Here is a 23,882-nt window from a genome sequence, read left to right as displayed (position 1 = left end):
GAGGTTTTCTCCATCTGCTCTGCTTTTTGCAGGATACTTGAGGTTATTCAGGGTGTTACCTGGCCACATCATCTTGCAGTAAGGTTCTTTAAAGTCTAAATGTTTCAGAACCAGACCAAGATACCCACAGAACAAGAAGAGAACTCGTCAGGGACAAAAGTAGTTTTAAGAAGTTATGGGGATCCCTGGGTGGCGCAGCAGTTTAGCGCCTGCCTTTGGCCCAGGGCACGATCCTGGAGACCCGGGATCGAATCCCACATCGGGCTCCCGGTGCATGGAGCCTGCTTCTCCCTCTGCCTGTGTCTCTGCCTCTCTCTCTCTCTCTCTCTCTCAATCTGTGACTATCATAAATAAATTAATTAATTAAAAAAAGAAGTTATGTATCACATCAAAATAACAACAAAACACCGTATCAGAAATTATTTTGTGCAAAATGCCTGTAATTCACCACCGTCATCACTTCTACACTGTTAGACGCCATTGGAATAGAGGCTATTAGAAGACTCCACCCAGCTGGGTTTGGAAACTTGATGAGATCATAGCCCAGTGGCAGATGGTAGCTGGGAAAATAATGCAAATCACAACTAAATGATAGTAGGAAAATGAGGATCCATATTGAGAGGGAACACACCATAATCTTTAACTAATGAGAAATTAAGTTCAGTTAACTAAGCTCATCCAAGCCTTCAGTGTCATGCCGCATGAGATTACAGAAAAAAAAATTCTTTGCCAAACATGAACAAACCATTTCTTTTATAGACAACTTAACTGTAATCATTTATCTTCTTATATTGGCAGCGAGATAATTTCATCACCAAGTTTTCCTTTAAAAATATTACTTCTATTTAACAGGTATTTATGAATAAATTTAGAAAGATACATAAAACATCATTGGGAAACTTTGCTGTTGGGTTTGCAATGTGAAAGATATGAATTACTTTATTTGGAAGCAGTAGAGGCCAATGCTCCTCTACATGTACCTCCCCCAAAAAGATTATATGGGTAATACTTCTAAAACATTACGGGAGCTTTAATTAGAATTACATAATTCAGCGTGTAGGATTTGGAGAAGCAGTGTTAACCAGCAAGAAAGGAAATATGGGCTCTAAAGGAAAAATCACAAAGGCTAAGCATGACAGGGCTGGGATAGATTAAGAACTAAGATGGGACAAGGAGCCAAATCATGGAGCGGGTGAGAGCTTGGACCATTTCTCTCTCCCTCTCTCTCTTCTCACCTAGTTTTGTAATCCTAACCCTTCTCTATCTGTAAAGAAGGGATAATAACACTCTGTGTCACAAAACCATTGGAAAGCATCAAGGAGTTACCCCAGGTGAAGGGTTCAGAACAGCACCCGGCACACAGCAGGCCCCAGGGAGCTCGGCTCCTACCGTCGACTGCAGGAGATTCCTGCTACTGAGTCACGAGGGCTCAAGCCATAAAACCTTTCCCGGAGGTACAAGCCAAATCCCTTCCTCTCTTTCAATTTAGACTCCTATTCTCTCACTCCGTCACTCTCGGCACGGGGACTAGTTGGGCCCTCTCCTCCGCATGATGGCCCTTCACGCTCTGAGTGATTTCATGTAATCGGAAACATTCGTGGATGTAGAGCCCTTCAGGGAAAAGCGTGTCCCAACCTAATTTCACAAAGTAATGTCAGGAAGGAAACAATCAAAGAGGTTCGTCCAAATCAAAGCACTTTAGAGAAAGTCTTTTAATCCATCTTTAGGCCAGTAAAGCATGGAGAGAGAATCACTGCTGTTCGAAGGAGGTTTATCTCATCTCTACTTCCTACTATATTTTGAGGCTAAAATTAAAGATTAGGGGAAGATTTAACCTATTAAATCGGCATGATTTGAGGAGGTCTGTTTCCACATTAGGATAATTTTTACTTACATGATTTTGAAATATCCTAGTCTTAGTTTTAGTCTCCTATGTTAAGCAACAGCTTGAAGGCAGACGACACTATTTGCACATACTCAGATTTGCACAAAACTTAGCCAATGGTTTACATATTGCAAGTGTTCATGAAGCGTCAGCACTCAGTGAGTCCATAGAGGTCAAATTAGAAATTTAGGAACTAACACTTTCTGAACTCTGTTTATTGAAAAGAATGGCAACCCGGGGAACATCACGCTGTGATATAAACATTCAATAAATATGTGTTTCTTCAAGTGGTGCAAACAGTAAATCAAGGCTAAAGCTCATTTTCTTTCATGAGTGCCGAGGGTGCTCGTAGGCCAGTCGGGATTCGAGGGTGAGGTGTCCCCAGTGTCTCACGGGTGGGGTTCTTGATGGGAGTCCCTGAATCATTTAGTGGGAACTGCATCCTCCTAATGTCCTCTGAGAGCCTATCGGCCACTGAGCCTCCTCATGCAGCTCAGGACACAGTGCTCCATGGATGGTGAGAAGGGATTGGCAACAACCCACGGGGCTGGGGAGGCATGGGGCTCAGTTCTGTGCCCTCACTCTCCCCTATGGGAGAGAGATCCCAGGCCAGTAAGGTCTTGCCAGGCACTGAGCTGTGCCCTTCGTTGGGGAGACTAACACAAGTGAAGTCAACGTCAAAGACTTCCTCTTCCTCTCCCTGATGCATCTCCTACCTTTTGTTTGTTGCTGTTCTGGTGGTGGGCCGGAGCTTCTTCTCTGAAAACCTAGACTTCCACAAAGTTTCTCTCATCCATGGGTGATTGTCTAAGTCAGTCCACAGCCAAGAGGGGCTGGAGCCATCTCATAGGCCACTGCAAATGTTTCTCAATGTTTTTTCATTACTCATATCTTATCTTCCATATGTACTTAGGTAATGGGCAAAGAGCTTTAAAGTACTCAAGATCGGGGAGCCTGGCTGGTTTAATCAGTAGATCACGTGACTCTTGATCTCCAGATTGTGGTGGTTTGACTCCCATATTGGGTGCAACGATTACTTAAAAATAAACTCTCAAAAAAAAACAAAAGTACTCAAGATCATGCAATGGGAAGTTAAGAACTAGAATCCATTAACTACAAACTATTTGAATTATAGCTTTGCAATAATCTTCCGGTAATTGCAAGAGCTTAAGATGTCATCATTGCATTTTGAATTCTTTTAAATATAAGCTTATTTTTATGTTTCATGTTGTGTAGGATTTTGCTTAGCTTTTGCTCATGTTCATTTTCATCTTTTTTTAAAATCATCTATATTTAAAGTTTAAGCAATTTCTTACTAAATTGTCACTTCCAGGTAAGGTTGGTGAATGATTACTGATGACACTTAAACTGTACAGAATTCATAAATATCCAAAATATTCCTTACTGGCACAAGGTTTTAATTCTTTTAAATTAAAATATTTAGACCTCATAAATCTCTTATTAAAATGCAGATGTGGGGATCCCTGGGTGGCGCAGCGGGTTAGCGCCTGCCTTTGGCCCAGGGCGCGATCCTGGAGACCCGGGATCGAATCCCACATCGGGCTCTCGGTGCATGGAGCCTGCTTCTCCCTCTGCCTGTGTCTCTGCCCCTCTCTCTCTCTCTCTCTCTCTGTGACTATCATAAATAAAAAAAAAAATTAAAAAAAAATTAAAAAAATAAAAAAAAATAAAATGCAGATGTGGTTTCAAAGGATAGAAATGGAAAGAATAGTTCCAAACTCGTTCTATGAGGCCAGCATCACCTTAATTCCAAAACCAGACAAAGACCCCACTGAAGAGAATTACAGACCAATATCCCTGATGAACATGGATGCAAAAATTCTCACCAAGATACTAGCCAATAGTATCCAACAGTACATTAAGAAGATTATTCACCACGACCAAGTGGGATTTATCCCTGGGATGCAAGGCTGGTTCAACGCTCGTAAAACAATCAACGTGATAGATCATGTTAACAAGAGAAAGAACAAGAACCATATGATCGTCTCAATAGATGCAGAGAAAGCGTTTGGCAAAATACAGCATCCTTTCCTGATCAAAACTCTCGAGAGTGTAGGGATAGAGGGAACATTCCTCAGCATCTTAAAAGCCATCTACGAAAAGCCCACAGCAAATATCATTCTCAATGGGGAAGCACTGGGAGCCTTTCCCCTAAGATCAGGAACACGACAGGGATGTCCACTCTCACCACTGCTATTCAACATAGTACTGGAAGTCCTAGCCTCAGCAATCAGACAACAAAAAGACATTAAAGGCATTCAAATTGGCAAAGAAGTCAAACTCTCCCTCTTTGCAGATGACATGATACTGTACATAGAAAACCCAAAAGCCTCCACCCCAGGATTGCTAAAACTCATACAGCAATTCGGCAGTGTGGCAGGATACACAGTCAATGCCCAGAAGTCAGTGGCATTTCTCTACCCTGACAATGAGAGTGAAGAAAGGGAAATTAAGGAGTCAATCCCATGTACAATTGCACCTAAAAGCATCAGATACCTAGGAATAAACCTAACCAAAGAGGTAAAGGATCTATACCCTAAAAACTACAGAACACTTCTGAAAGAAATTGAGGAAGACACAAAGAGATGGAAAGACATTGAATTGTCCTATTTTATTTTTAAAAAATATTTTTATTTATTTACTCATGAAAGGTACAGAGAGGCAGAGGGAGAAGCAGGCTCTCTGCAGGGAGCCCGATGTGGGACTCGATTCCGGGACCCCGAGATCACGCCCTGAGCCCAAGGTAGAGACTCAGCCGCTGAGCCAGCAGGTGCCCTCAAATTGTCCTATTTTAAACATTAATAGTAACAATTGTGTTTAGAGTATAAAAAGAAAAAAAAAAACAGTTAATCCCTTGTTTTGATGGAAACAATGTTAATTGATATAGACTTCCTGGCAATTGGGTGACAAGTACACAAATTTTCTGGCAATTAAAAAGATTATATCAAACATCTTGAAATATATGTTTATCAACTTAGAAAGACTTCTCCTAAAAAGTCGTTCAGAGGAAATATTTAATGGTATCCGCAAAAACATAGCTGCATTATTGAGGGTTATAAACGGGTTAAGTACTCGTGTTTCACAAATTGACATGTAGCGTTACTCAAAATTATTGCTAATCAGGAAAGCCTATTTTTGTAAAGAACAAAAATATATAAGCATATATAAATATAAATAGATATAATTTCAGGAATATACATCAGGGACTTCTGGGATATCTTTTTACTATTCTATTATTTCTATTTTATTGTTCTATTTTGTCCACCTCTGTTATTTTTGTGCAGTGATTATGTATTTAATAAAATTTTAAAAATAATCTAACAATTATTTTACAGAAGTGGACTATGCCTCAACTATATCTCCTTAAGCTGTGATCCTTTTCCATGAAAGCAAATTGGGTAATGTCTAGAAACCCACTGAGCCACGCACCCAGCAGCATGCTCAGCCCTGGCAACTGCCCTTCTTTACCCCGTGGAAGCTCCGCAGCTCTGTGTGTAATGGCTAATGCTGTGGGAACCAGAGCGGGCATAGGTACAAACGAGGCCACTCAAAGCCTCTTTCCCTTTATCTGGAACCGGAATTCTTTTGACTGAATAACTAGTGAGCAATACCTGAACTGAAAACAAATAAACCCAGAGCTACGGGATGTCGTGAGAGACAGGTGGAGAAAACGAGCCTGCGGAGAGATAGAGAGAAGGCGAGGACAGAATGGAGCAGGTGACAAACTGTGGAATTACCAGAGAGATAAAAAGGAGAAATCCTAGTTCTGAGCTCTTTCCAAAGCTATCGGGCCTGATTGTACGTCCTGTCTCAGGATTCCAGGAGAAATCTCTATCCTACAATAAGTTAAAGAGAGTTTCTGTTGTTTGCAAAGAAAAAGCATAGATTAAGAAATATTCTATCAGTTAGGAAAGCAGAAATCACAGCAACTGTTTTAACCAGAAAATTTAATATTAGGAATTGATTTAACTGTTACTGGATGATCAAAAAGAGAAAAAAGAGAGACACTGAAGTATCGGATACAGAAGCAGCCCGCGCGATGGGAAGCTACCGCCTGCCGGGCTGGCATGATAAAGAGAGCAAAGTGGGGGTGCTACAGAAACCAGCAGTTGGAAAACAAGCTGCCTGGTTGGCGCTTGTGACTCAACAGTCTAAGGCCCCAAGGACCTGGGACTCAGACGTCTGAGGATATGATGCCAGCCACGTGGTGCAGTGGGCATCTCTGAGAAGGCAAAATGGGGCTGATTACGGATTACTGCTTTTGGGGGAAAGAAGTCGAAGGTAGAACCAACCACTACTTCTCGACGGCCACTTCCAGGGTGAAAAACCATAGCTCAGGGGTCACTGACAGTGAGAGGAAGTAAAACAGGAAGGAACACGGCCCCGTTTCCTTCTTGAACCTCCCGTCTTCCCTTGGAATTCTCTGTTGTCAAAGTCTACGAGGGGTGCAACGGGCAAAGGGCAGTGTGGTTTGCACGGTTCCAGCCCGGGTTACACACAGCAGACTGGGAAGCTAGGCCTGAAACAGCAAGAAAATGGCTTAACACGCCAATATGGTAGAAGTAAATTTTATGTTACTTCTTAATTCTATGCTTATGCCAAATTCACAGTCTAAAAATACCTTCAAAATGAATGAATAACACAGTAGAGAAACCATAGAAACCATTCAATAGATAAATTAGCAAATTCAGGGGAGATTTGCTATTTTGGCAGCCTGTGTTCTGCGAAAAAAAGTCTTTTAATTAGCTTTGTTTAGTCCTACATATAATTAAGTTTGTGCATTTAGGGGCAATTTTGTATGTTTCAGTTGAACAAAAATGAGAAATTGTTAGTAGCTTTTTTTGGTTGAAAAATATTAAATTTTGACAGATACTGTAACCTGAAGTAAAAGAAAATAGAAAGAGATAAATAAATGGTAACTGTGTGAGGTGATGAATGTGTTAATTAACTTGATTGTGGTAATTACTTTGCAATGTATGCTTATATCAAAACATCACATTGTACACCTTAAATATATATAATTATTTGTCAAAAAAGAATAGAAAAATTAAATACTCCTAAACTATTAAGGAAATAAATCTACTATTTTTATAAAACAAAGAAAACCACATTCTCCAAAAACTCCACTAGTGAAAATTTCCAAACATCAAAATAACAAATAAGACCAATCCTAGATAAACTCTTTCAAAGAATAGAGGAAGAGGGGAAACCTCTTATTTCATTGTTTGTCAACATAGATTTCACAAGAAACAGAAATTACAAACCCCCTCTCTTGCAAATACAGATGCAAAATACCTTTTAAAATGATGTCAAGTCAAACATAGCCATATATAAAAAGGATAATGCATCAAAACTAACTGGGGTTTATCCCAGGAATGTAAGGATAGGTAAACATTCAAAAATTGACCTGTGTAAATTTTTACATTAACAGAATAAAGGAAAAAAAAATCACTTCAGTAAGTATAAAAATAGTATTTGATAAAATATAATACCTACTCATAATTTTAAAAAAATACCTCTTTGCATACAGAGATCAGAGGGAATATTCATATTCTTATCATAGTTGTCTATGAATAATCCATAGCTAACAATTATATTTAATGAAAGAGTAAATATTTTCACCCTGAAGGTAGGAGCAAGGCTTAAAGATCAACACTCACATTCCTATTCAACTTTGTACTTGAGGTCCTAGCCTGTGTTATAAGACAAGTAAGAGAAATAAAGGGTACAAAGATCAGAGAGAAGGAAGCAAAACTCTTTTTTTGCTTATGACACGTGTATATATATTTTTAAAGCCGGGAAAACTATTTGGAAGTAATAAATGAGTCTGGCAAAATTGCAGGGCTAACAAGATCAAACACAAGGTTATTAACAAGGTGAAAATAATTAATTAATTAATACAAAATTAATTTTTCTATATACTGGCAATGAATAGTGGAAAGAAAATTTTATTTTCTTTAATTTTTTGGAAGATTTTATTTCATTTTATTTTTGTAGGTAAGCCCCATGCCCAACCTGGGGATCGAGTTCACAGCCCTGAGACCAAGAGTCACATGCTCCACTGACTGAGCCTGCCAGGTGACCACCCTAAGGAAAGTAAAATTTTAAATCAATGTCATTTGCAATAGCATCAAGATCATCGAATACCTGAAACTAAATCTAACAAGAGATATGAAATGCCCTTACAATAACAATTTCAAAAACTTATTAAGAAAAATCGAGTAAAAAAAAAAAACCGCAATAAATAAATAAATAAATAAATAAATAAATAAGAAAAATTGAGTAAATAAAGTAGTATTCACCGTATTTTTGGCTTGGAGGCCTCAGTATTTTTAAAATATCAATTCTCCCTAAATTAACCTCTTCTTTCAATGTAATTCCAACCAAAAATTCAGAAAGATATGTGTTTGCGATTCTGTAAACTGACAAGATGTTTCTAAGAGTCACATAAAAATTCAAAGAAACTTGAAAAACCAAGACATTCTTAAATAGTAACAAACTTGGAGGACTTCTATCGTATTTCAAAACTTATTATGATGCCACAACCATTAAAACTACAGCAATCGGGGGATCCCTGGGTGGCTCAGGGGTTTAGTGCCGCCTTCAGCCCAGGGCGTGATCCTGGAGTCCCGGGATCGAGTCCCACGTTGGGCTCCCTGCATGGAGCCTGCTTCTCCCTCTGCCTGTGTCTCTGCCTCCCTCTTTCTCTGTCTTTCATGAATAAGTAAATAAATAAAATCTTAAAAACAAAAAACAAAAAACCTATAGCAATCGTGCAAGGATAGACAGATAAATGGGAAAATGGAACCAAGTGGCAAAAGCACCACAGCAATTCATGGAGAAATTAATTGCTTTTCAATAAATGGTTCTGCAATAATTGAATATCTATGAAAAATAAAAAGGAGCTTGACTCTTTACTTCATGCACTATACAAAAATTAAACTGAGGTGTATCAGAGGTAAATGTGAACAGTAAATAAATGAAGCTGGGGAAAAACCCAAGGGACAATATCTTTATTATTTTGGGATAGGCAAATATTTCTTACACAGGACAAAAAAGCAGTAGCAATAAAAAATGGATATGTTGGACTATTTTAAAATTAAAAACTTCTTTTCATTAAAAGACACCATTGTTGAGTCTGAAAAGGTTACCAGGAAATGATATTTGCAGTTTCTGTAACTGTCAAGGGCTTAGATAACAGTTTATACAAAAGTCCAGGATATTTAAGAACGCGCATGAATCCATTAAAAAAAGACAAACACAAGAGAAAATTGAGCCAAAAAAAAAAAATAGCATTACAAAGACAGGAAAAGTGAAGTGGCTGGTAAATGCACAAAACTTGTCCAAGTTTACTGCACAACCAAACTCCACAAAAATCTCAGAAAGGACGACAGGCACGTGGAACACACGACGGGGGACATTTACACCGATAGCCCCTCGTGTGGGACACGCACACACCGGACAAGTTTCTGTTCCTCTGGACTCACTTCAAAGAAATGCGTACAGTTGGTAATAAGGACGGACGTGCACAGGGATAGTCAGGGCGCTGTTGTCCGAATAAATCAACACGGGGTTAATGACAAGGTCTACCTGCAGTAAAAGTGATCAGTAAATTCCAGTATATTTTTAAAAACAAGATGCTACAGGGGCATCTGGGGGCCGCAGCAGGTCAAGTGTCCAATTCCTGGTTTCAGCTCAGGCCGTGACCTCAGGGTTGTGGGGCGGGGCCCGCGGGGGCTCTGAGCCCCACCAGGACTCTCTCCCTCTCCTCTGCCCCTCCCTCCGCTGTGCTCTCTCTCTCTCTCTAAAGTAAATGAGTCAATCTTTAAAAAAAAAAAAAAGGGATCCCTGGGTGGCGCAGCGGTTTGGCGCCTGCCTTTGGCCCAGGGCGTGATCCTGGAGACCCGGGATCGAATCCCACATCAGGCTCCCAGTGCATGGAGCCTGCTTCTCCCTCTGCCTGTGTCTCTGCCTCTCTCTCTCTCTCTCTCTCTCTCTGTGACTATCATAAATAAATAAAAAAAAAAATTAAAAAAAAAAAACAAGATGGAATATTCCTCAGCCCTTAGAAACGACAAATACCCACCATTTGCTTCGATGTGGATGGACCTGGAGGGTATGATGCTGAGTGAAGGAAGTCAATCGGAGAAGGACAAACATATGGTGTCATTCATTTGAGGAATATAAAGAATAGTGAAAGGGAATAAAGAGGAAAGGAGAAAAAATGAGTGGGAAATATCAGAAAGGGAGACAGAACATGAAAGACTCCTAACTCTGGGAAACGAACTAGGGGTGGTGGAAGGGGAGGAGGGCGGGGGGTGGGGGTGACTGGGTGGCGGGCACTGAGGGGGGCACTTGACGGGATGAGCACTGGGTGTTATTCTGTATGTTGGCAAATTGAACACCAATAAAAAATAAATTTATTAAAAAAAAACAAGATCTGAAAGAAAAACAGGATGCTATAACTTAGTGACAATGGTCAAACTACGATTTCATACAACAGCACAAATATACCATTGGAAAAAGGAAGCCATAACCAAAAAAGAATATATTCTAAGGTTCCATTCGCAGAAAGTTCAAAAAAATAAAAATTGGCAAAGCTAATTATTACATTAAATCAGGATGATGGTCACCCTTGAAATAAGAAGAGGGGACAGGATGGGGCACAAAGGGGCCTAGTGAGGCACTGCTAACGTGCCGGTGAACTGGGCATGTTAATTTTGTGAAAACACATTAAGCTGCTCTATGATTTGTGTACTTTTAAAATGTATGTTATAATCCAATAAAATTTACATTAGCAAACCCGAACGGAAAGATGAAGCCGCTAATTAGACACAGGTGAGAAATAATGTGGTGACGAGAAGATAGAGCTGAAGGAACCGGAAAATAGGGCACGGGGAGAGAATATGAAAAATAAAAGATGCAGGAAGTGGAACCGAATGAGGGTAAACGCAAAGGGACACACACTTAGACACCACGTAGTGAGACACAAAATGATGCAAATCCGTAACGGGGAGAATGACTACCGGGACACAGGAGGACGTCAGGAATCCGAGCTGTATCCTGTAATATCACGACAAGAGGATTTAATACCTCCGGACATCGGTTTCCTTGTTCAAACAATCTAGGAGGAGGATGGAGAGAGCGAATTAATCCAGACGAGCCCCTTAGAACCAAACCGTCTAGGCCTCTTGGCCTTTAATATTCCCGGTTAGACAAAGCCTCATTTTCCTTTTTTCCATTTAAGAAATGGTTACGTCTAACACCTCGTGCTCCTGGTTGCCCTTCTCACGCGCCTCGGCGGTGGGCTCGCGGCCTGTGCCGTGACAAGCACGTGGGGGGTCGCTTTCATGGAAGCACATACTCGTAGTTTGATGGCATTGGTTTTGGGCTCACCCACACGATCTGGATGTTTTTGCAGGACAAGGATGGTGCGTTGGGAGGGCATTAGGGCTCCCGACGAGCACGGGCTGCGGGAAGAGCAGGTAGGGCAGTGACATAGGGTCCGGGCGGGAAGGTGCCAGGCGAGTGGCGATTGCCACCTTCCCGGGCCCTGGGAAGAGCCGCCCTGACCCAGCGGCTGCCAGGGGCCCGGGGCGCGTCCTTACAAACCGCAGTGCGTGGCCACGGGATAGGATACGCGTGGGGAGCCGCCGAGGGCCTGGGGCTCAGGGCCCGGAACCGCGCCAGGCTCACGGATCTGCCCTCGACGACAACGGGCCGGGTCTCAGGCAGCTCGGGCTTGAGGCGACCCCCGTCCGCCCACCTCGGGACGAGCCCGTGTCATGATCCCCGACAGGAGAACGTCTCGCATTCCTGTCTCACGTCGGGAAAGTTGTTGCCTGTGAAACATCTCGGCACGTGGGAATCTGAGGCAAATCATACAGCAAATGGGGAGAAGTCTATAAAAATGCAGGAAATAATGTTGACAAGTTATGGATTTTATAAATTGTTACTTATTACCCAGTGAACGGTACAAATCTTGACATAACCAGGAGCACACCGGGGGCCCCTGGGCGGCCCACTCCCGACTTGAGCTCAGGTCACGACCTCAGGGTCCGCCTGTCCCTGTCCCTCTCTCGGCTTCCCTCCCAACGGTGCACAGGTGCACGTGCGTGCTCTCGCGCTCTCCTCAATAAATACATTTTTGTCAAGAGCAAGTTGGCTCTGATTTCTGCATCCCTGAGCGCAGTTGGTCGTGGCTGGCACGAGCAGCCCTACTGGAGTGTCCGGCAGAGTCACGTCGCTGGGCCTCTATGCAGGGCCTGGTGACGGGTGTGGCACTAGCTCCCCCTCGGTCTTGGTCTCCCGGGAGCACCTGCTTCCGGGGGAGGAAAGGCTCCCCACGCGAGAGGCGCCCTGGACGCCTCGGACGGTGACCGCGGTCACAGGCGGCCAGGCCACCTCCAATGGCAAGGGTCCCCGACGTGCTCGCTACTCGGCAGGGGTCGGGCGCCCAGGCGGTGACAGGTCGTGCTGGCCGGATGACACCTCCACAAGCTCCCAGCCCCCTCTTCCCGGTTCACCCCCACTGTCCTCCCCATCAGTCTCTTCTCTGTCCATAAACTCAGGGGGGTTGTGGGTTTTTTCTTTAATTTGGGGTTTTTGTGGTGGTTGTGGTTGTTTAGATCCCGCATATAGGTGAGATTCTATGGTATACATATATTTTTAAAAGTTAGGTAAGCCTTGGGGAGCCTGGGTGGCCCAGTGGTTGAGCCTCCACCTTTGGCTCAGGTCTGACCTTGGGGTCCTGGCGTAGAGCCCCCCGTGGGCCTCCTCCCCATCCCTCCTCCACTCATCTGCACACACACACTCTCTCTTTCTCTCTCTTTCCAATAAATAAATAAAATATTAAAAAAAGAAATGTTACGCAAGCCTCTTGCTAGCTCGAGGAGCCAGACTGTGCTTCTCAATGACCCAGGGATCATCTCTTTGGAAATGTAAAATCGACATAGATGACGCCTCGATTTCCTAGTTTCTGTGGGAGGTTGGTGGCCTCACTTCAGTGCGAGTCTCATTCCAAGTTGCAAAACGACTTCCTGTCATAAAATAAGCGATTTTTTTCTTCTTTTGGGTGAAGCCCATTAGCTAACACAGATGGTCATCCCAATTACCAAGTAACTATGACGACCTGTGCGTGACCAGTGGGGCTCTTCTCCCAAGGGCTAGTTGCTGCTCACCTTCGGAACATTTACCCAGTGGACCGTCTGCGGGGCCGCACGGAGTGACTTTCTGCTTCTGCAGTCCCGCTGTCGGACTGCCTGTGGTGTGCGTCACATTTGGGTTTACTGCTTATTCAACAATAAGCTTGCTCACCTTCTCTTCTATTTCTGCAGCAAGGTTTTCTGGGCTAGGAGAAGATTTGGTTTCTAATTATTTTTCTCCAACATAACTCGTTTTCCTCTGATTCCATGCTTATTCCAAACTCTTGATTTAAATGGCTTTCCCTAAAAAAAAATAAAAAAAATAAATAAAAAAATAAATGGCTTTCCCTTAAACAGTCTGCATCAAATGCATTATATAGGGGCAAGAATTTGTGACCTGCATTATTCTTCCTCTCCTTGTAAAACAATAAGCATTTGATCATACACATCGGATTCCATGAGTAGTTAGTGGTGTGGTTAGTGCACCTGTCAAGTTTTTAAACTTGTAAATCTGAGAACCAACTTCTAAGCCCTGATGAATCGCCACAATGAATGCTATTCCTCTTGGACTCTCAGCAAAGAGCCAGCAGGCTTACCCTAGCGAATTACCTTAGACATGGGCCTTTTCATGCTTCAGAAACTAGAAGATAACAGATTGAGAAAACTCGTCTCCCCAGCAAAAATTGCTAGATCTGTTCAGATCATGCGCTTAGCTTTGCCCTAAAAAGACATAAGTCTTGGGATGCCTTGAAATTTCGTTCTGGGATATCCAAGAGAATTTATCAAGGTGGAAAGAAACAGGTATTGTACTGAGGAATGAATGAAATAAAACAAAACATTGTGTTTCAGTATTTTCTATCCTAACATCTCTCAAGTATAGGGCTTGGTAGACAGCAGATAGAGAACACCATTCTCTGCCTAATTCCCATTAAAAATATATATGGAAGACTGAAGAAAGTCCACAGGCTGTTATTTGTGTTATCAAATGCTCATCCTATTCTGCATTTGTTGTAGATGCTCTTAAGTAGCATTAAAATAGAAAAAAATATCGATTTTTGGGGGAATTTCAAGATACCATTGAATATCTGGAGCTGACCTTTCAATCAGCAACATGCTTGGTCCCTGTTCCTTCGTGTGAGGTTCTAATAACAAGCTCTCATCTCTATTTATTCTTTCTATGCTCATTTTGTCTTTCAGCCCCTTAATATGCTGGCACACTTTTATCCAGAGCAGCTTGTATTTACTATATTAGTTTTTCTTTATACTACATAGAACCTAAAGCTACATGTATATACACCACACCTAGCTACACCCAGCCTGCACGTGTATGAATTGCTTAAGATATAAAATTACTGGGGGCACCTGGCTGGCTCAGTTGGTGGAGCACGCAAGTCTTGACCTTGGGGTTCTGGGTTCCAGCACCATGTTGAGTATACAGATTATTTTAAAAAATAAAAGTACTGAGATTTATGTTCATTTCTTCATTTGGGGTACTTAATTTTGGTTCTAGATTGTCTTATTTTTCAGTATTTTAGTTTTCATTTGTCTACTAACAGATCTTTTAGTTTGTGAGTTCATGGTTTGGGGATTCGCTTAAATTCTGCTTATGATATGCATTGGTGGTGTGTCCTGAACTAATTTCATTATCAAACTAATTATGCATCTGAAGTTTATCCAAAAATCTAAAATGTTTATGAATATAGTGGCTAGTTACATTTGAATCTCATTCCTCATATCCATGCTTTGTAAGAAAAAAGGTAACAGATGTATAGACTTAAATCTATAAGTAAATTAGATTAGATCTATAATCTAATCTCAAAGCTTTATTTCAACTTAACCCCAAAATGCATAAAATATTTAGTCCTTGTCATGCTCATCAAGGGTGAAAAACAACAAATATAGAAAAAATGGGCATTTAATAATAGAAACAATAACTAATCTGTAGACATTTTTTCAGTCTTCCATAAATATCTTTTCATGGGAATTAGCCAAAGAGAATGCAAGAGAATGGTAAATATTAACAACTCAACATGTATTTCAAGATAAAACTTAAACTGTACTTCTGAACCACAAACATCACGTACACATGTAAACATCCTATACGCACACATACATACATGTACACACACACACAGCTTCTCCTTTATTTTCTGAATTCCCCATATTTTGTACCTCTTTATAATTTTTTCTAATTTCTTACTAATAATTTTCACTTCTTAAAAAAATGTTCTATATCATTGTCTTTTATAAATGATTGGTTAAATTGAGGTGGCTTTTGCTTCATTGTAAGAGATCACAAATCTCATTTAAAATAAAGGGCATGCAGATCCCCATCTCCACTGCCAAATAAACCCAACTGATTTTTTGATTTTTAGTCACTCTTCAGATGTAAGAGCTTTTTTTTTTTTCAAAGTAAGCTCTGGGCCTAACATGGGGCCTGAATTCCTAATCCCAAGATCAAGAGCTGCACACTTTATCGACTGAGCCAGCCAGGCACCCCAAGAACTTTTAATAAAGGCCTTAAACATCTACCTTGTCTTACCCTCTTCAATGCTAATCAAGAAAATTACAAATGGAGAACGTGACTCTTCCAATTAAAATATGATGTTACCATTATATCACTAGGAATGTGATTTCTTTAAAAAGTATAGTAAAAATTTGCAATTTAGCAGTTATATTTAGCAGTTAAAATGTTATTTAATTGAATATTGTTCTAGAGAGTGGTTGAAATGCTACATCCCAAACCATCAAGACAGAAGGAGAAATTTGGGCTTAAATTAATAAATGGCAAGATTCCGATAAAGCTGATAAAACTATTCTGATAAATGGCAAGAATTTGATAAATAGTTAAGACTTTTTGGCACTCAATAAAACCTGAGATGCCAAGAAAACCAAAAGATCAAATTATTTTCTTATTTTATCTTAGCAATACCTGCTTGTCAGTTGCAAAGAGGCAAAGAATCAGGGTGATTCCTGTAGTATTTTTCTGTGCTGGCGGAGCAGTGTCAGAGGAAGTTCACTGGGACACGCGGGCGCGCTGCCACCGTCTTGGGGCCGGGCGTGCAGTCTGCCCTGCAGAGCTCGAGGGAGCGCCGCCGCCTGCACCCGTGTGTTAATGACCTTGGCTGTCTGTCGGGATGGATGCCCGTGTCCTGGGGAAGGGAAGGGTGTCTCCTAATACCAACGACAGCCGCACTCAGGCTGCAGCATCTAGACTCAGATTCCAGATCCACATTGAAAACAGTAATACAAGAAGCCCAAATCTCTGCCCGATTAGGTCACAGCTTCAACTAAACCTGCATCTTCCGTGAAAACATATGGAAATTCAAATGTAGTATTTCCCCACGATATTTAGCGACTTTACTGAGGATACCACATCATGAAGTAACATAATAAAAATGATTAGCTTTTATAGTATGAATAGAAATAGAAATCTACTGAGTTTCATTATTGGCTCCTCCCTGTTGCAGTTCTAGTTTATTTCAGTCAAGTACGGCTAAAAACTTTGAACATTGTGATATGAAATGCAGTATATTTAGACAAAATACAGCAAGGATTTTTTAATGAACAGTACATTCAAAAAGTAATATAAGAAACACAATGAAGTCACAGGTACAACCAGAAAAATAATGGCGCCTTAAATTATTTAAATTACTCAGATACGGGGAAAGAACACTTGTAATAAACCCCCCAAAATAAGACCGCAAAAATTTAACATTGAGGAACCGTTCTAGATGCCTGCAGTGGGCAGAAACAAAGAGGTGGGGGAAGAGATCTTGAATAACCAAGAGAAAGCTGTCCTGCGGTCAGGAGACGTCTGGGGAGCTCGTTGCAAGAGAAGGATAATAATGAAGACGTCAGAATAAACTCCAGAAGTAGGAGGAAGTAAAGGAGAAGGAAGAAAGGAAGAGTAGCCCTCGAAGGGAAGAAGCCCGTATCCCATAAGGTAGTGGGTATGATCCAGGATGAAAGCGCAGTGTCTCGCTGGCTTGGGTTTGAATCCTACATCCGCCGTTGAGCTGGCTGCGTGGACTCGGGCAAGGCATAACCATCTCGGGATCAGACCTTCTGTGAATGTGGGATTTGTCGTAACAAGATGCAGTGAGTACGTCCAGCCATCTAATCACGAATACGCATATTCCGTATCTTATATTATTACGGCAAAAACCACTGAAAGAGAAGAGAAATGCTGCCAGCAGGAAGCGTACTCCCAGGCGTTTTAATCTGAGCCTGGAAATCCCAAGACGTAGAGGAAGCGGGATGATAGATCCCTCTCACCATATAGTTGAGAATACCGCTAACTCTGCTTCCTTTCCGTCCTTAGCTTAAACACTGAGCCATTCGGAGTTTCTGTTGACTATACCTACATTTTGCCTTCTTGGGAGTTGGTTTTTCCACTGATTTCCTCAAAATGCTACTAAATACTTAGTTTATTATTGACAGTTTTGTAGCTGATGATGTTTCTTTGTCCTACCAATTTGGTTCTCTTTCTTCCTTCCTAGCAAAACGTTTTCTTGGATCAAATGCTTATCCCTCCCTCTGCGGGGCGTGGCCTGATCGGTCTGAAAGGAAGGTGAATTCCAGTGATTGCTTCAGGGGTCCAGGCCTCGGCCAATCAGCGCATGGCCTACCTTAGGGGCTACGAGATGCAGTCGCAAGCGAGTATGTGACCCAATTCTGGCTAAGTGGGAGAAATTTGCTGAATATTTCGGGAGGGGGGGAAGCATCTTTGTCATTATAAGATGATTCCCTGAGTCGTTTCTGTCTTTCTCTGGTGTAGTAACAGGTGATGTGCAATATGGTATTTTCCCTGGTACGTAGCGAGCAGCCTAAGGAACAGCCCAATATTCAGAGGAAGGCACAGGGAAACTGTGACAGAAGCAGAACCGGAATGACTGAATTAAGCAGACCCAGAGTCGGGCCTCTGGAGCCTCACTCATATAAGCCAATAAATTTTCTTACTGCTTGAGCCAGTTTGAATTGGATTTTGAGGCACTTGTGTGTGACTTGGCTTCTATATCAAAAGAGCTGTGGCTCATTCTCGGACCAGAGCGCCCTTTATCTGGTTCGCCTGACTTCATAAATTACCGTACTTTGCCCAGAAGGACTTTAGGTCATAAAATCTTGGGGGACCTCTTGATCAATTCTGGAATGAGCCAAAGAATTAAAGACTTTCTAGATATCTAGGAAAATCTTAGGAAAATCTTCCACTTGTTTGCACTAGTTTGTCCTTTTGTTCCAGGTTCACAAATAAAACAGATTTCGTTCTCATAATTTCTTTCGCTAATGTAAGAAAAGCTTGAATGCAGTACAAAGCCAAGAGAGGTACTCGGCGATTTCTCGTCCTTTTCCCTGTTAGATTTGGACAGGGTTACCGCGGGGCTTCTATTGAGAACTGTGCGTCACGGGAAGTAGGCTGCTAAGGAAGAAAAATGAGATGATTCTAACCTAAAACAGTTTTACCTAAATGAAAAAACCTAAGACAAATAGAAATTAAATGAAAACAAACGCATCATGAATTTTATACTATATTTTTAATGAAGAGACTACAATCTGCACATTATGTTAAATATTCTGAAATCATTGCCATTTCAATAATATAGAATAATATTGGAAATCGAGGAAATGTACACTGGAGGGAAAATAATTCAAAATTAAATGTGTCTATTTTCAAAAATCAAACAAACAATTCTTTTGCGACTTTCATCTTCAAATCACTATCATCTCAAAATTTGATTTCCAATCCGTGTAAGGAGTACCCCATTTCTTCTACTTTCAGGGGTTTTTCTCCTTATTTGTTCACCAACACTTGGTTGACTTACTTTCCAGAAATAAGCTTTGGGGGAAAACATATTAAACATCTTTTAACAAATTTCAAACCTCAGGCTACCTAGCATTTATTCAGTTGTGTCCTGGACCATGGGCTTGTACCCAAGCCAAGCTACAAGTGACCTTTCACGTCTACCATGTCTCTTGCCTCACAGGTGTTGGGCCACATGTTAGAAATCACTTGACCAGGAAACGATTCCCTGGGGAGTGGGCAGTTCAGCTATCACCCCCTTGGGGGAGGCTGCCTGGAACCTCCTCGAGCCGCTTGCCCAGCCTCCTCCGTTCCCTAGAACGTGCGGGACACGCCATCCTCACGTCTGTGGCATGTCACCTGCTTCATTCTCATCCACCGACCGTCTGAGGTACTGTCTCCTTGCTGGCCTACGACGTCTGCAGCCCCCAGCGTCGCTGGACTTTGAGCCCCGCTGCCCACCCTGAGCCCTGACGCGGTGCAACCTGTACCAGGTCCCTGTGCTCCGAGGCCATGGAAGGTCTCCCGGGGAGCGTGCCTCGTTCAGGCCGCCTGTGCCCAGAGGCTGGAGACGGCCCCTTCACCTCCGTCGTGTCTGCAGCGCGGCCTTTGCAGCTCCTCGAGGTCAGGAGGCCAGCTTCCAGGGTCAGCCCACCTGCGGCCAAGTCCAGCTCTTACTTCGTAGGTGAACCACCTTGCAGACGTCGCTTAGTAACGTCGAGTCTCAGTCTCTTCGGCCGGAACGTGGGCCTGATAACAGAGCCTACCCCTGGGGCTTTGTGACGATCGGGTGAGAGACGTTCGCTGAGGCTCCTCATGCGGCAGGGCCCTGCTGCCCATCTGCACCCCGGGGGCGTGATGCCTGGGTTGGCGGCGGCCGTTCCCATCACCGTTGCCCTTACTAGCTCCTTGAGTATCGAACTCTCAGCGCGATTAGACGTGACAGTTCAGAGTAACGAGACTTTGTTATGAGAAGGAAGGCTGTTGGGCAAAGGTGGCTTTGGAAGAGCGCCCGGGGATCCCACAGTTGAAGAATGAACAGTATGGACAAGAGCGTTGGGGCCGGAATTGCATGCGTATGGTTCATAGGCTATCGTCTACAGGAGGGCAAGGTTCATATTTCCCGTCAGCCTGTATTTCCAATCTCTGACCCACCATTTGAATTCAGTGGCTACTGTCATCAAGGTATGAGCATGTGAAGATCTAAGTACACGAACTCTGGAGTTCAAATCAGCACTTGATGGGGGGGGGGTTGCTGTATATTCAGAACGCTGTGAACTTCCTCCTATTGCCCTACATGACCCGTCATCGTGGAGAAGCAGGGGTTCGGAGAGATTCGGAAAATGGATGACAAACGCTGGTCATTTAGTATCCTCCTACTAGGTCTTTAATTTTTTCTTTCCGATTCCAGCTCTTGAAAATTTGTGGCTGGCGGAAACATGTGTTGGTATACGTTCGCCAGGGGAAAGTCTATTTGTTTGCAGCAGTGCTTCCAGGCGAAGAATCCCCCAACATATAGTCTCTTAGAATTTCAAAGACTCTCACGTGACTGTGGTTCTTTATTATTACCTCTTTGAAATATTCAAGTCGAAAAATTAGCTGGAACCAATAGAGACTTTTGGTTGGACAATAGAAAATTGGAAAGTTTTTTTGTTGTTGTGGTTTTGTTTTTTTTTGGGTTTTTTTTTTTTGGAAACTGACCCTGAAAACTCTACTGTGTGATTTGTAAACTTCATATGCAGGAAAGAAAAAACAAATGTAAGATCGACTTGCGTTCGGGTGGACCACGCGTAAGAGGGAATCAAGTAGGATCAGGGACAGGCTCCTCGAAGACGCACTAAAGCCGTCTGGGTTTTGTTAGCTTTTGTGAGCGCTTAGACACTACGGCGACCTCGGGGCACCCTCTCTGAATCTTGGAGACTGCGTATGAAATGTTTGATTCAGTTTTTTTGCCAGTACTTCTAATTCTTTTAGTGGAATTACCTGTACTGCCTCTAGTGTATGCAATTTTACACCTGAAAATTCCCTCCCAAATTTACAATGATCAACCTTTGGTGAACCCACCGTCGGCAACGTCATAGCCCTGACTAAACTACGACAGTTGTCCCCCGTTGTCTGCAGGGCATATGTGCCAGGACCCCCAGTGGCTGCTTCTGCATAAAACCAAACCTTATGCAGAGAGAGTTTTCCCCAAATCTACAAAGCTATGATAAAGTGTAGCTGCTAAACGAAGCCAGGAAGAGACGAATAACAATAACTGTTGACACAATAGGACGGCTGTAATAGTTCCTATAGTGACGCGACTGGTCCTTGGAGTCCCCCATGGGGCCGGCTGTCGGGCTCAGTGTCAGGAGGCCCGGCAGCCCAGAAGCAAGGGCCCTGCAGTTAGAAGGGGACACGCGGGGGACCTGGCCCTGTGCTCGGCCCCCAGGCCTGGGCAGCCGTCGGTCTTCACGACAGCGAGTCTGAGTTTGGAAAGAGCAGTGTTACCGTCGTCACCCTTCGTGTAGTGATGTGTGCAGGAGGAGATGAGGCGGGTGGGCCGGGTGGGCAGCTCGCCCCCCACCCAAGGCTGCCACCCACCTGCTACCCACCTGCCGCCAGCAGTGGGTGCGCCCGGGGACCCCCTGGGCCGGGCTGCCCACCTGCCCACGGGGGCCACGGGGGCCACCAGACCTCAGCCGGATCACGTCCTTTCTGCTCCACAATAAATACCACGGGCCCGTAAACCCCAGTCCTCTCCAGGCCACAATTCCACGCCTTTTAGATAGCTTCCCGTTGTGTTCACAACTTCCCTGAGCTGTGGCTGGCTGGGTTTTGGTAGACGTGCGCCTGAAGCTGCTGCCATGACCCGAGACCCAGAGGCTCTGCGTAGCCCCAGAGCAGGCCCCGTGGGGCCCAGGCAGCGCCCACCTGCCTCCAACCATCGCTTGTTAGCTTGCAATTTCCGTACTTTCACATAAGCAGAATGAGACATACGGACGGCTCGTATCTGGGTTTTCTCGCCCATCACGGTAGTTTCCAGATTCATCCACGTGGCCTCTATCATAGAGGCCACATGCATTGGCTACATTTTTTCCACTCACCTATTTATTTGGATGGTTTCTAGCTTTGGCGCTGATGAGTAATGCCGACCGGAGCATCCCTCGACGTGTCTCTGCATGGGCACGGGCCTCAGTTCTCCAGGGCAAAGACGTGCTTAGGAATGGAACTGCTGGCCCATGTGGTGATTTTATGTCTAAACGGAAAAGAAACCGCCAAACAGGTTTTCAAAGCGTTTGTACCATTGTACACTCTCACCTAATGAGGTACAAGTTCGGGTGCCCCACAGACGGACCAGCAACGGCTATTGCTGGTCTCCTTCGTTTTAATTCATATGAGAACGTAGTACGGTGTCACCGAGACCTTCATCGCTGCAGGGAACATCATGTAAACGTGGGGCGGAGGTGAAACCCCAGGGTCTCCCGCGAGGTCCCACTTCTGTCCTGACCCTATCTCTGCTCAGCAAGTTTCATGGATCGTCTACCTTGTGTCACGTGCTGTGTTAGGAAAGATGCAAGGATAAGACAGTTTCCTGGAAGATCATGCTTTGTGAGACACGAAAGAAAGAAAAAAGAAGTCACATAAAAGTCCCATAGGACCTAGTTGCTGCCATAGTAAAGGTTTAGAAGAAAATGCGGACGGTCATGGGGGAAGGAAGACAAGTTGGAGAAGGCTTCACGGGACGGTGTCACTGAGACTGAGTCATCTCCATGGCAATTCCTTCTGTCTTCTTTTGAAAAGGAGATTCGCTTATAACAGAAAATTTAGAGAAAAAAAAAACACATAAGGATATTTACCTCATTCTCCTGTATTTTGGGAGGTAGCGGTCTCATACGGACCGACAAGCTGAGCCAGCACATGGGCCTTAAATAAGAGAAGGAAGCCTGGTGGACTTGCTGATGGGCCTTCCCTACGGATGAGCCAGGCACTGCCGAGCTCACGAGAGCCAGCCCCGCTGGAGTGTAGACCTACCGTCCTGGGCCAGACCCAGGTGCCTCCCCGGACCCGGGCATGGCTGTGGGAGAGAACACGGGGGCGGAGAGGCGGCAGGTGGGCCGAGGCCGACAGAGCACGAGTGCTGACTGCTTACCCACGCGGGACAAGCGTCTTCAGTGCTGTGCTGAGTTCTCACAGCAACGTGAGGCCGGTTTTCCTAAGAAGCCCAGGTAAGAGATATTAGGGCTACGGCGGTAGATTAGATGATCGTTCAGAGAAATTCAGTCTCCCCCACCGCCCCGCTGCCCCCACCCTGACCTCCCCATCCTGTTGATACTTAGCTTGGTCACGTGACGGGCTCTGGCGTGGGGTGGACAGACTGTACCCCCCGTCTCCTCCCTTGGGAAGGCTCGGGTTGGGCCGGGTGATCTGCTTTGACCGGCGGGATGCTAACAGGCAAATACACGCAGAGGCTCAGAGCCCGCATGCAAGGATGGCTCGTCCTCTCACCCTCTGCCGTTGCAGTAAAATGGGCGCCCCTGGAGAGCGCATCGGCACTTGGAGGATGAAGGGCCGGTGGAGCCGACCCAAACCAACCTGCAGATGCGAGCACAGCCCGGGTCAGGGCAACCCACCGACAAGTGGGAAACAATCGTCGGCTATTGTTTACTCCACTGAATTGTAGGCGGTTTGTTATTCAACCACCCAAGTGTCAGGAAGGATTTGCACTCTTGACAATCCAGCTACAGAGCCTAGGCCACGCTGCCGCTCATTCAGTGATTCTCAAATATCTAGGGAAAGATAATCGGCTAGAGGATGAAAGGTAATCAAGAGGAACTGATGGGCCTGGAATTAGAAGAATGTTTTTATCAATTAAAGAAGTAAACCTTGGGGGAATTATTTAAACTCTCTGTGCCACCCGCCCCCCTCGCCCCTCGGACTATGGTGAAAAAGAAAATGCAGTGATAGCTACCAAATGTCTTCGAACACGGTAAAAGTGTTACAGAAATGCTAGTTGCTCTCTCTTTCTATGATTTTATCTGTTTATTCATGA

General features: G+C 43.8%; 1 long non-coding RNA gene across 2 annotated transcripts; it reads right to left on the bottom strand.

Annotated features, from left to right (window-relative positions):
* Positions 1-11,694: 11,694 nt before the first annotated feature.
* LOC119866869 lies at positions 11,695-23,524 on the bottom strand. Of its 2 annotated transcripts, none has more exons than XR_005369269.1 (3): positions 22,983-23,524; positions 21,937-22,088; positions 11,695-13,353 (listed from the first exon to the last, which is right to left on the bottom strand). It is a non-coding gene; the product is annotated as an uncharacterized LOC119866869 (long non-coding RNA). The 2 variants fall into 2 exon arrangements; XR_005369270.1 differs by lacking the exon at positions 11,695-13,353 and adding an exon at positions 18,566-20,449.
* Between the last annotated feature and the right edge of the window lie 358 nt (positions 23,525-23,882).

Source organism: Canis lupus, chromosome 14 (genome assembly GCF_011100685.1).
Source record: "Canis lupus familiaris isolate Mischka breed German Shepherd chromosome 14, alternate assembly UU_Cfam_GSD_1.0, whole genome shotgun sequence".
Classification (NCBI taxonomy): domain Eukaryota; kingdom Metazoa; phylum Chordata; class Mammalia; order Carnivora; family Canidae; genus Canis; species Canis lupus.
The sequence above is the reverse complement of the archived record's forward strand: the minus strand, read 5'-3'. Positions and strand labels throughout refer to the sequence as shown.